Source organism: Hylobates moloch, unplaced genomic scaffold (genome assembly GCF_009828535.3).
Source record: "Hylobates moloch isolate HMO894 unplaced genomic scaffold, HMol_V3 SCAFFOLD_8, whole genome shotgun sequence".
In the NCBI taxonomy this organism is placed as follows: Eukaryota; Metazoa; Chordata; class Mammalia; order Primates; family Hylobatidae; genus Hylobates; species Hylobates moloch.
The window spans coordinates 38,451,203-38,464,107 of NW_026652283.1; positions in this window are offsets into that span (position 1 = coordinate 38,451,203).

A 12,905-nucleotide genomic window follows, 5' to 3' on the forward strand; every position below is an offset into this window, starting at 1 on the left:
CACAGGCAGCAATATGAGATGCCAGCTTCCTCTCATCTTCACCAACACAGTATGTTAGCAAGCTTTTTGATCTTTGCCAGTCTGATTGGTAAAAGGTGTATCAGGTGATTTTATTTCACATTTTTCTTAGAGGTGAGGTTGAGCATCTTTTCAAATGTTCGAGACCTATCTATTTGCTGGGAACTATTTTCATATCCTTTGTTCATTTTTCTATTGTGTTGCTGGTCTTTTTCTCAATAGACTTTTTTACACAAGTGGGAAATGAACCCTTTATCTGTGATAAGCACCAGATATTTCTCTTGGTTTGTTGTCCTTTGACTTTGCTAATGGTTATTTCTGCCATGAGGAAATTTTCTATTTTTATATATACACATTCAGCAGCACTTTTATTTTTTTGGCTTCTGGGTGTCTTGTCAAAGGCCTTCTCACATGAAGATTATTTTTAAAAACTTCCCCATGGTTTCTTCTAGGCTGCTTATTACTTCATTTAAAAATATATAAATCCTTGAATTTAAACAAATTCATCTGGCATTTATCTTGGTATAAGGGGTGAGAAATGGACCTAATTTTAACTTTTTCTCAATGGCTGCCCCGTTGTCCTAATAACATGATTGAATAGTTCATCTTCTCTTCAATGACCCCCCCCCCCCACAGCTGTATTGAGGTAAAATTGACAAATAAAAATTGTTTGATTTATGGTGTATAACATGTTTTGATATGTTTCAAAATGACTGAATCAAACTAATAAACATATCCATCACCTCCCTTTTTTTTTGTGGTGAGCACTCTTAAGCGCTAATCTCTTAGCAATTTTCAAGTATTCAGTAGTACACAATACATTATTAAATATATAGCTACCACTCTACACAATCTATCTCCAGAACTTATTCATCCTATTCCATTGAAACTTGGTACTCTTTAATCAACATCTCCCAATTCCTCCCTCTCCCTATCCAAACCTTGGCAACCACCATTCCACAATCTGCTTCTATGACTTAAACTTTTTTAGATTTCACATATAAATGAGATCATGCAGTATTTGTCTTTTTGTGCTTGACCTATTTCACTTAGCATAATGTCCTTCAGGTACAAACACATTGCCAAAAATGTCAGGATTGCCTTCTTTTTTAATGGCTGACTAGTATTCTATTGCATAGAGATACCACATTTTCTTATTTATTTATGTTTTTGAGACGAAGTCTTGGGCTGTTGCCAGGCTGGAGTGCAATGGCACAATCTTGGCTCACTGCAACCTCTGCCACCTGGGTTCAAGTGATACTCTTGTCTCAGCCTCCTGAGTAGCTGGGATTACAGGTGTGCACCACCACACCCAGCTAACTTTTTGTATTTTTAGTAGAGATGAGGTTTCACCATGTTGGCCAAGCTGGTCTCGAACTCCTGACCTCAAGTGATCCGGCCACCTTGGCCTCTCAAAGTGCTGGGATTACAGGTGTGAGCCACTGTGCCCAGCCCAGATACTACATTTTCTTTATTCATTCATCTGTCGATGAACACTTATATGGATTCTATATCTTGGCTATTGCAATAATGCTGCAATGAACATGGGGGTGCAGATGTCGCTTCAAGATCCTGATTTCAATTCCTTTGGATAGGTCCAAATTTCTTTGAAATTGCTGGATCCTATGTAATTCTATTTTTAATTTTTTGAGGAACCTCTATGCTGTTTTCCATAATGAATGGCTATGCCAATTTGCATTCTCACCAATAGTGTACAAGGGTTACCTTTTCTCCACATCCTTGCCAACACTTGTTACTTTTGTCTTTTTGATAAGTCATCCTAACAGATGTAAAGTGATATCTTATTATGGTTTTAATTTGTATTTCCCTGATGATTAGTGATGTTGAGAATTTTTTCATATACCCATTGACCATTTGTATATCTTCTTTTGATCCTTAATGATTTTGAATGCTCACGTTTTAAATTTTTTCTGTGCTTTTTGTTTTGTTCCATTGACATATTTGTCTACTCACAACTTACTACCATACTATTCAAATTATTGCAGATCTGTAATAAGTTTAAATATCTGATAGGGCTAGTCTCCCCTCTCATTACTTTTCAGAATTTTCCTGGCTATTTTTTCATGTTCTTGTTTTTAAATATGAACTTCAAACTTACCTGATTACACATAACATTCTTATTGGGGATGAGGGCAGTGGTTCACATCTATAATCTCAGCACTTTGTGAGGCTGAGGTGGGAGGATCGCTTGAGCCTAGGAGTTCAAGACCAGCCTGGGCAACGTAGTGAGATCCCATCTCTTAAAAAAAAAAATTAGCCAGGCATAGTGGTGCAAGACTGTGGTCCCAGCTACCCAGGAGCCTGAAGTGGAAGGATTGCTTGAACCCAGAATTTTGAGGCTGAAGTGAGCCATGATCATCACTGCACTCCAGCCAGGGTGACAGAGCAAGAACTTGTCTCAAAAAAAAAATTCCTTTTGGTATTTTTATTGGAAAATGTAAGTGTCATAGAGTAAGAGAATGCTGATACAACTTCATGATATTGATTAGTCCTATCTAAGAGTGCGATATGCCTTTCCATTTGCTCAAGTCATCTTTTGGGTCCCTCAGCAGCATTTTAGGATTTTTAAAAAATATTTTGTATACTCCTAGGCATTTTATCTTTCTCATCATCTGTTCTTCCAACATATGCCCCAACTGGTTGCCATTGTAAAATATGAAGGCCACTGATTTTTGCATACTAATTTTATAGCTGGTCACATCATTGAATTACCTTATTTTTGGTAATAGTTTTTTAGTTGATTCTCTTTGGTGTACAAGGTCTACAGTCATATCTTCTGCAAATAATAATTTTACCTTCCCTTCTCAATTTTTTATATAGTTAAATTATTTTTTCTTACTTTATTGCAGCAGCTGGTACCTACAGAACAAAGCAAGGTAATAATGAAGACATTGGATGTCCCAGTCTTGTTCCCGACTTTAATGGGAATGCTTTTAGTATTTCCTCATTAGGAGTTAAGATGGATATATTTTATCATGTTAAGAAGTAGCTGTTTGTTCTTATTTCATAAGAGTTTAAAGAAATTAAGAATGATTGCTGATTTATGCAGATAATCTATGCTTAAATCTTCTAATATGGTAAATTAATAGATTTTCTGACACTAACCTCCTAGCATTTCTTAAACTCCACTTGACAGATATTTTTTTCTATGCTGCCAGATTCTGTATGCTACTGTTTTACTTAGTTTTTGCAGTGAAATTTGTAAGTGAGATTCTTGTGTGTGTGTGTGTAGGTGTGTGTGTGTGTATGTGTGTATGTGTCTGTGCGTGTAGTGTGTGTGCGTATGTGTGTGTGCGTGTGTGTGTGCGTATGTGTGTATGTGTGTGCGTATGTGTGTATGTGTGTGTGTGTATGTGTGTATCGTGTGTGTGTATGTGTGTACGTGTATACGTGTGTGTGTGTGTGTTCTTTCAGTTGGGTATTGGTATTAGTATTAATGTTACACTAGCTTAATAAAAAAAATCTAGAAACTTTCCTTCTCTTTCTATGCCCTGTAACAGTTTAAATAGCACTAGAGAGATCCATCTCTTAAAGATTTGGTTGAATTCCAGGGTGCTGACCTCAACCTGCTGCTGGTACCTGGGAAGAGGGTCTCTATGACTCAGATAATTCTGTGACCTCTGCAGTTGGTCCAGCAGGACGATTTCAGGGGTGCTGACCAATTTCAGAGGTGCAGACTCCCAGGTCCTCTCTCCCACCATCCTGGATCTCCATGCTGGGTGGGCCTACAAACATTTCAAATGAAAAGGGCACAGTGAAGCTGGGTGGGCAGACCCAAACCAGGGCAAATAGGGCTGGATTTGGAGGAGAGCCATTTCCTCAGGCTGGGCTTAGGTGTATGATAGGCTGCTGAGGTTGGGCTGGGCTCCGAGCACCCTTTGCCTACTTTCCCTCTCTGGGTAGTTGGGTCTGCCCAACCCACCATCTACAATGGTAGCCCGCTGTTCTCTCTGTCTTTGGGTCTCCAGATGGTTGTGAGGCCTCTGCCTTTTCACGGTCATTTTACCATCTGCTGTGGCACTTTGTGACCAGTGACCAGCCACACGTGGGCAGTCTCCTATCATTTCTGTGTCTTGGCCAAGGACGCTTCTTGCCGACACTCCTTAAACACTACATTATAAGCTGCAGGTACTTCTCCCCACCTCCTCCCCGCCCTCCCTCCTGCTCCCACCCCTTCAGGCCTGCTGGCACAGTTTAATTTCCAACCCTGGTATTTCTTCCTACCCCGTGACAACCTCAGGTGGAAGCAATTTCACTGTCTTGTAACTCACCAGGTCATTATAATTAGTATCTGGGCACCTGGGGCGAGGGCGGAAGGAAGGAAAGGAAAAGTTGATCCAGCCAGGCGGAGAGCAGCCTCTGTAGGGCTGGGGGCTGGGCACCCCTTCCTCCAGCTCCAGCTTGTAACTCAGATTTTCTCAGGGCTCTGATTCCACCAGCACCCGCCTCCCCTCCGTGTGTGTCGGGTGGGAATGGATGAGGAATCAGGACTCTCTGGCCTGAATGAGGGACCCAGGAGCCTACACCTGAGGCTAGGGTGGGATGAGGGGCCCTGAAAGGAGAGGGCACAATACTTCCCACCTCCCCCTGCCCTAAAGGACCCAGTATTCCACCATGCCTCCCCTCCCTGCCTCTGGGTCCCTCAGAACCAGAGCCTACCAGAACTGGTGATGGTGGCAGTGAGGTAGACATGGGTACAGCCCAAGGCACCGCCAAGAGTCTGTGTGACTCCCAGAGAAGCTCACAGGGTGAGGAAATATGACTTATCAGGCCACAAAATTTCTCATGTTGGTGAGGGTTTTTTGATTGCAACAGAAATGGACATAAGCTTGAAAGAGGGTTTATGGTCAGGATATTGGGCTGTTTGTCTCAAAGTTAAGAGGAGATCAACCAGCTTGGGAAGAGTCAGGACTGAGGTAGCCCCAAGGAACCCAGAAATAGAAAAGGGTGGGTCTTCAGCTTATGCAGCTAGTGGGAATCAGTTCCCATAACACCCAGTCTCTACGTTTCCAAGTGAAAAGTTCCAAATTCCTCATACAGACCCATTTATTCATTCATTTGTTTATTAAATATTCATTGAACCTTCTGGGGCTGAGGGTCCATTTGACCAACTGCAGAGGTCACAGAATCAGTAGTGAGAATCAGTTCCCACAACCCTAAGTCTCTGTGTTTTCAAGTGAAAAGTTCCAAATTTCTCATAGAGACCTGTTTGTTCATTCATTTGTTCATTAAATATTCATTGAGCCCCTACTGTGTAGTAGGCAGAATTCTGGGCACTAAGGATAAGCAGTGATCCAAGGAGACAAAAATACTTCTTTTGCATCCTACGTTGTAGTGGGGGCAGAATCTGGCTCGGTTTGGGTTAGGTGTCCACCTCTAAGCCAGTTGGCTGTGGCCAGGTGGGGTTCATGAGCTGGGAGTGGGTTCCACTACAGTGATCAAATAGCTTTTTAAGACACACATCGGCTCTTGATTGACACTGCAGAAAGCAGGCAGTGGGCTTCCAAGAAACAAGGCATGGCTGAGTCCATTCAGTCACCGAGACAGCAAGCACTGGCTCTGGGCAGCCTGGTTGTTCCCCAGGAGCAGCTTGTTCATCCCGTGTATTCCAGGCTCTCTGGATCCTCTACTTCTAAGCAGGAGGAGTGGGGCTGGGGAAGGTCCTCCCACACCATCAGTTTTCTCCCTGCACCAGACCTGCCTCTCCAGGGCCTGGGGGAGAGGGTTGGACTTCCCCCCCTTCTGGTGTCTTCTGTACCTGCCCTGACTGGAAGAAGGTTCCACAGACAGGGACCAGGCTTGCTCTTTCTGCTGTCCCCCACGGCAAGAGCCAGCCCAGGGGCAGTCGTGGTGAGGGTTGTGATGCATCTGTTCCCCAGACTCCATCTCTGACCATCTTATACCCCTAGGGACCCAATCTGTTTAGTTCACTGGCCCTCCCCTGATTCTGCAGCTCAGAAAGGAGGCTCACAGGTCCCTCACTCCCCCTCCTCTTCCAAAGCCTGGGTTTTCCTGCCTGAGCCTTGGGAGCCTTGGCTTAGCTGTGCCTGGTTTCAGCAGAAAGTGCCTGGGATGGCTGTGTGGACCCTCGGGAAGTTCCCGAATCAATCACTGGGGGCTTCCCACTTCAGACCCAGTCTGTAAGGTCCAGGGCCACCACCCCTCCTGGGCTGGAGCCTTGTAAGGGGACTGTTGATAACAATACCATTATTCTCCTTAGCCGGGGACAGGCTGAACCCTCACTGAAGCGGGCTTGCCATTAGAACCCTGCAGAAACAAAGTAATAGCCTGCACAGAAAGCCATTTGTAATGTTGCTATAATTCCCATGATTCATTAAACAGGAATGGAAAATGATAACATTTCCCCTGGAAAAAAACTCCTCCTGGAGTCGCATGCTGGGTTCACTTGGCTCAACTATTTTATTGACTAAGCATCTTGTTGTGCTGATGTGAAGAGCACACAGGCCCAGTACCGTTTAGTTTTACAGTCCCTGAAATGGAAACGGGAGGGGGTCCAGCCAGGGCCAGGAATTGACCTTGGAAATGGGACCTCTACACTGTTTGGGTGGCCCAGTCCAGTATCCCCTGCAGGCCTGGACTTTCTGGGGCTGAGGGTCCATTTGACCAAGGCCCCTTCAGCATCCTCTCCTCCAGGAGGGGTGCAGCATGGGAGGGTTGGGTCTGCCTGTGTCAGAGCCCTAAGCTGGCATTGCTCAGCCCTGTGGGATGCCTGCCTTGGGAAATGCCATGCAGTTTCCTAGCCATCCTACACACGTGACCTGTGATCCCCAATGGCTCGCTCATCTCCTCCTTTTCCTTTAAATGGTCTCAGACCACCAGGCCCTCCAGAGTCTCCGACAGAGAGGCCTCTGACACCCAGCTTGCTTCTGGCTCCTCTTCTCCCTCTGCTACTGCTGCCCTAGTTGAGGCCTTACCATCTCCTGCCCACCCAGCCATGCCATGCCCTGCTACTCAGCTGCTGTCCCCAGCCTCCCCAGTGAGGCCTCTATACAGTGGCCAGAGGGATTGTTCTAAAAAGCAAATATGACCATGTTTACCATCTTGCTTAGAACCTTGGCGGGCTCCCCACTCTCCCGTGGGCTCTATCCAGAATGCATTGTGTGGCATTCAGATTTGTTTCCAAATTGCCCTCAGCTGACCTTTCCAGCATTGTCTCCAGCCACTTCCCACCCTCGCCCCACCATGCTCTCCAGGCTTTAGCAAACCCTCATGGTCACATGGGGCCCCCAGGCCATATCATATGTGTTCGGGCCTTTTCTTTGCTATTCCCTCAGCCTAAAATGCTCTTGCCTTCCTTCGTTTCTTGGGAAATCCTGGCTTCCTCCTGGAACAAGCTGCTCCTGCAGCCTTCCCATCATGGTTAATGGTGCTGCTCCCTTCTGGTTGTTCAGCTCCAAACCTTGGTGTCATCCTTTTCTCCTCTTTCTCTCAGCCCCTGGGTCCCTGTATCTGACCTGTCACCAAATCCTGCTGGCTCTAACTTCTAAAGATAGCAAGACTGTGACTTTCCCAGCACCCACTTCCTGGGGCATGCCTGGATTCTTGTGGCCAATACAGAGTACGATGCAGGTACATTGCTGCCGTAGGCACTTGGAGCTTAATTCTGCTGGACACAATGTAGAACGTGTCTTGAAATTGTCCCAATCAAAGGGCGAAGAAACTGGGGTGTTTGTTCACCAGCTCACATCAGTCATTGGCCGTCACTCACTTTGAGCACTTCCACCCAGCCCTGTGTATGGTTGGAGCATCCACCAGCCAGCTGGTCACTGGGGTTGCAGTGAGCTGGGGGAACATGGACAGGGCCCTGGCCACATCTGCTCTATTGCAGGATAGGTCCCTTCTGCCTCTGGCGTTTGTTCTCTGGGCACTCGTGCCCTGATGCAGGCATCCCCCGGCCTCTCTGCCCCCCCATCGCATCAGTTCCACTCCTGCAGCTCTCCTCCCCTCTCTCTGGCCTGCTCCCTGCAAAGCCCAGTGTTGCCGTCCCTGATCTCTCCCATCCAGCTCCCCAGCAAGTTGTCCAGCTCCTGTCTCCACTCGCTCCAGGCCGTCTCTTCCCCTCATGCTGCCAGCACAAGCTTTCAGAACTCCCCTGTTGCAGCACTTCTCGCACTGCACAAGTGTTGTCATGTTGACATGACCTGCTCACCAGTTGATGTCCTCTGTAGACTGAGCTCAGGAGGGTGAGATCTGAGGATCCTGCCCCAGTCACTTAGTAGGTGCTCAGTAAATGCTGATTGCACTGAACTGGCAATGCAAATTCAATCACGTCTCTCCCCTGCTTAACAGCTTTCACTGGCTCCCCAGTGTCTTGAGTGGAGAGCCCAAGCTCCTCAGTCAGATGTACAAGGTCCAGCATGGCCTGTCCCTGCTGACCTCTCCAGATTCGGGTGCCAGAATGTTCTGTTCCAGGCCTCTATCTGCCCATGCAGGAGCCTCATGCATTCCTTCCTTTCCTTGATTCTAGCAGGGTAACAGACTCAGGGTCTGCAGGGGTGAAGCAGGCTGGGTGTATGGCAGCAGGGAGTGGTGGTGACTACAGCAAACTACTGAGAGCTCATGTCCCACCTACCAACGTTTATGTTCCAATGCTTAGAAAACTTGGTGCCTGTCAACCCAGCCTGCCCATGCAGCCTGCTTTGTTGGCAGTACCCTCCTCCTGGCTTCCTCTTGTGAATCTAGCTCCCCCTTCAGAGTCCAGTTCCAATGTCACCACCTCCATGAAGTCTGCAAGGATTTTCCAGCTGGAAGGACTCTGTCTACTCTGTGCTGTCACAACCTTTGGAATGTCTAGTAGACTATGTATGTTCCTTTTTAAAAAATTGAGCACTTATCCTGTATAAAGCCTCATCCAGGGGACTTCTACGTACTTTATCTCATTTAATATATGTTTTTCATGTAATATTTTTGTGACTGAGAAATTCAACACATACACAAAAATACCTAATATGTAAATGTACAATATAACAAGTAATGATAATGAAACTCTCCATGTAAACACCACCCAGGTCAAGAAATAGACCTTGGCCTGGTATGGTGGTTCACACCTGTAATCCCAGCACTTTGGGAGGCCTAAATGGGAGGATCACTTGAGGTCAGGGGTTCAAGAACAGCCTGGCCAACATGGCGAAACCCCGTCTCTACAGAAGATAAAAAATTAGCCAGTCGTGGTGGCACGTGCCTGTAGTCCCAGCTACTTGGGAGGCTGAGGCAGGAGAATTGCTTGAACACAGGAGGTGGAGGATGCAGTGAGCTGAGACTGCACCACTGCACTCCAGCCTGGGCGATAGAGCAAGACTCTCAAAGAAAAAAAAAAAAGAACTTATTTGATTGATGAGGAAACATGGGCCCCAGACAGGTTAAGTGATTGCCCCTGGTTACACAGCCAATTAGAGGGAGAACTGGGATTTGACCTTGAGAATGTCTGGCCCAGGTGCATGATTTCATCACATCACAGCTATCTCACTCATGACTAGAGTGCCAGATTTAGCAAATAAAAATACAGGATGCTCAGTTTAATGTGAAGTTTAGATACATAATGAATAACTTTTTAGCATAATTATATCCCCAATACTGCATGGGGCATACTTATCCCAGAAAGTTATTTGGTGTTTATCTGAAATTCAAATTTAACTGAATGTCCTGTGTTTTAGCTGTCAACCTTATGGCCCACATTGCTTGGCCTTTCTTGTGTGGTGGTCATTTGAGTCTGTGCCTGTCCTTTCTCTCCTGAGGCTCTTACAGGGCAGACCTGTCTTGTTTATGTCTGAGTTCCCCATGTACATCACAGGACAGGCTCAGGGCATGCTCAGCAAATACTGCTTGTATGGATTTGACACAAATTCTTATCTCTAAGCAAGACTCTGGGGCAGTTTCTGTTGAACTTGGCCCTGCCTTCTTCCTTCACAGATCTCGGATATTTTAGAGAAAGGAGATGAGGCTGGGTGCAGTGGCTCACACCTGTAATCTCAGCACTTTGGGAGGCTGAGGCGGGCAGATCCCTTGAGCCCAGAAGTTCGAGACCAGCCTGGGCAACATAGCGAGACCTGATCTCTACAAAAAATATGAAAAATTAGCCGGGAGTGGTAGTGCATGCCTATAGTCCCTCAGGAGGCTGAGGTGGGAGGATTGCTTGAGCCGGGGAGGTTGAGGCTGCAGTGAACTGTGATTGTGCCACTGCACTCCAGCCTGAGCAACAGAGCAAGATCCTGTCTCAAAATTAAATTAAATCAAATTCAATTCAATTAAAAAAGAGAAAGGAGATGAAAAGCAGTTAAGACTCTCTGTCTCTTTCACTATGACCCCTGTCCTAGCCATGGCTGTCTGTTCCTGAGACTCAAGCTCACCGTCTGAGGACCAGCTGGGGTTGTGGGATCTGGGGTTCCCGATCTGAATGTGGCCCTCTGTCCCAGGAGCATTGAGGGTCTTAGAGGTGAGGACTATTGTTCCCATTACGTAGATGAGAAAACTGAGGCTCAGCAGGGCGAAGTGATTTGCCAGAGGTCACATGGCTGGTTTGTTTGTATTTATTTATATTTGAATGGGATTTTCACAGCTTGGTGGAAGTGGGGTTTAGTTCCAGCTCTTTCTGACTCTTGTTCTGTCCAGCTCCCTCTCCTGCCCCAGGACTGTGGATTCCTAGTCTCCAGGGCTCTTCCTGGAGAGAGAAATGAGTCTTGGGCTGGTGGTGCTTGGGATAGGGAAAGTTGGAGGCTATTCTCACAGACTTCAGTGGGGAGGGTCTAGGGACACTGGGCTGCTCTCAGCCACAGACACTCCTGAGTAGGCACTCCAGGAGCCTAACTGCCCCCACCCATGCGCTTCCGGGTAGGCAAGGGGGTGGGCTGGCTAGGGGTTGGCTTCTTTGCTGTTGATGTTTCAGGGCAGACCCCAGGCTCAGGCTGTTGTCATTGCTTCAGTCTTATTTCACCTCATTAGCCAAAAAAGCCAAGTCATTGATCAGCTTCCACTTACTGTGTAGCTGGGCCAATTGCAACTAAGTCATTGCTGTTTGGCTTTGCAGCTCTGCTGGAGCTAGCAGCCTCAGGGCCCTCTGTCTGCTTCCTAGGATATGCTCAGGGCCTTGGCCATGCACCAGCCCCAGCCCTGGTGTCAATCTCAGTCCCAGCTCCAAAGTCAGCTCAACCCAGTTCCATCCTCTGCCCCAGGCCCAGTCCATCTCTAGCCTCTGGGGGTCTGATGGCTCCAGGATCTCTGGCCACGTAGCCTAAGAACCCTGGGATCACTTTCTCTGGGTTCATATGAGGACTCGCTCTGCCTCCTCAGTCCCACCACACAGCAGCCAAGTCTGCAAATAGGAGACTGCTGACTCCTGTGTCATCCCTGCAAGGGTCTGTCTGTGCACCCTGAGACCACTTCCAGCTAGCTCTACCAGGGTGCTTTCAGATTCCCAGCCTTCTCTGCGGGCAGAGGGGCTGGAGCTGGTCCGGGCATCCTCCTGGTGTGAAGGTCACCTCTCATCGGCAGCAGCCTGCCTTGTGATATTGCCCTGACGACCAGGGCAGCACCGGTGCCTGGGTGGTGTGTGGGTGTGGATGCGAAGACCTGAATGTGTGCATGTCTGTGTCATGTCTGCATGTGCTTCTGCACCTGTACCGCTCAGCGCACACCTGGGCTCCTGTCTACTCCTGAGTCCCAGCCATAGGAGGGACACACACAGTCTCTGGGGAGACTGGAGTGTACCCAGAGAAGAGGTGGGAGGGAGCAGAGAGGGAAGATGCTGGGCACCGTGGAGGGCAGGCTCCATGGTCGCCGAGATGTACCAGCTCTGGGTACAGAGGGCAGTTCTCTTTACCCAGCTCAGGATTGTGGGCGGGGATGAAGTGTGTCCTGGGCTAAGACCACTGTGGCCTCCCATCTTGAGCTGTCCCCTGGTAACCAGAAGCCGTGAAATGAGGTGTTTCAGTTCCCTGAGCCAGAAATGGGCAAACCACAGGGAGGGTGATTTGCTTTTCAGATACAGCTGTTCTGGCCACAGGCTATGCACCTGAGCAGCCACTTCTCCCCACCCTACTCAAAATGCTGGCTGGCCTGACCCAGGGAGGCCTGGGCAGGCTTGGGCACACAGCCCCCTGCTCATCCTTAAGCCCTGGGAAAAGAGAGGACAGGTATACCATCCCATCCCCCAGCTTCCACAGACCTGAGGACGCTGTGGCCTCCCACGGCCTGGGCAGCCCCCACCTCAGGGCATCAGCATGTCACTTCTACTCACTCAGACAATGGGTATTTATTAAGCACTTCTTTTGATTTAGGTCTTTTTCTGGGTGCTGGGGAACATAGCATATAAAAACCCTTGTACCCCTAGAGCCATCATTCTGGGAGGCGGGGGAGATGGACTACAAAAATTAATAAGTAAAATAGGGAATATGTGAGATGTGACAAGTTTCATGAAGAAAAATGAAGCTGGGATGCAGGGTAGGGAGTGTTGTGTTGCAACTTTAATTAGCAAGGCCCAGGGAAGAGATGTGAGCCAGGACTCAAAGGGGAAGTGAGAGGGAGTTGTGCAGGTTCCTTGGGGAGGAGAGGGCTAGCCGGGTGCTGGCTGATTCCCCTGGCTTGAGGGCACATGGTGAGGTGAGACTCCTCTGTCGGGGGTTTAGAGCTGGGGAGTGAGTGATAAAATCAAAGACTGACATATTCATCGTCTCACCACCATGTACTGAGCGATGCTACCCGCCATGATCTTTTCCAAACATCTCCGCAATGCTGTCTCAAGAATTTTATGATAACCCTGGGAGGTCCGGAGTAGGATTATTCCAATTAAATAGAACAGGGAACTGAGGCTCGAGGAGGTCACATGTCTGTTCCAGGTGACACAGACAGAG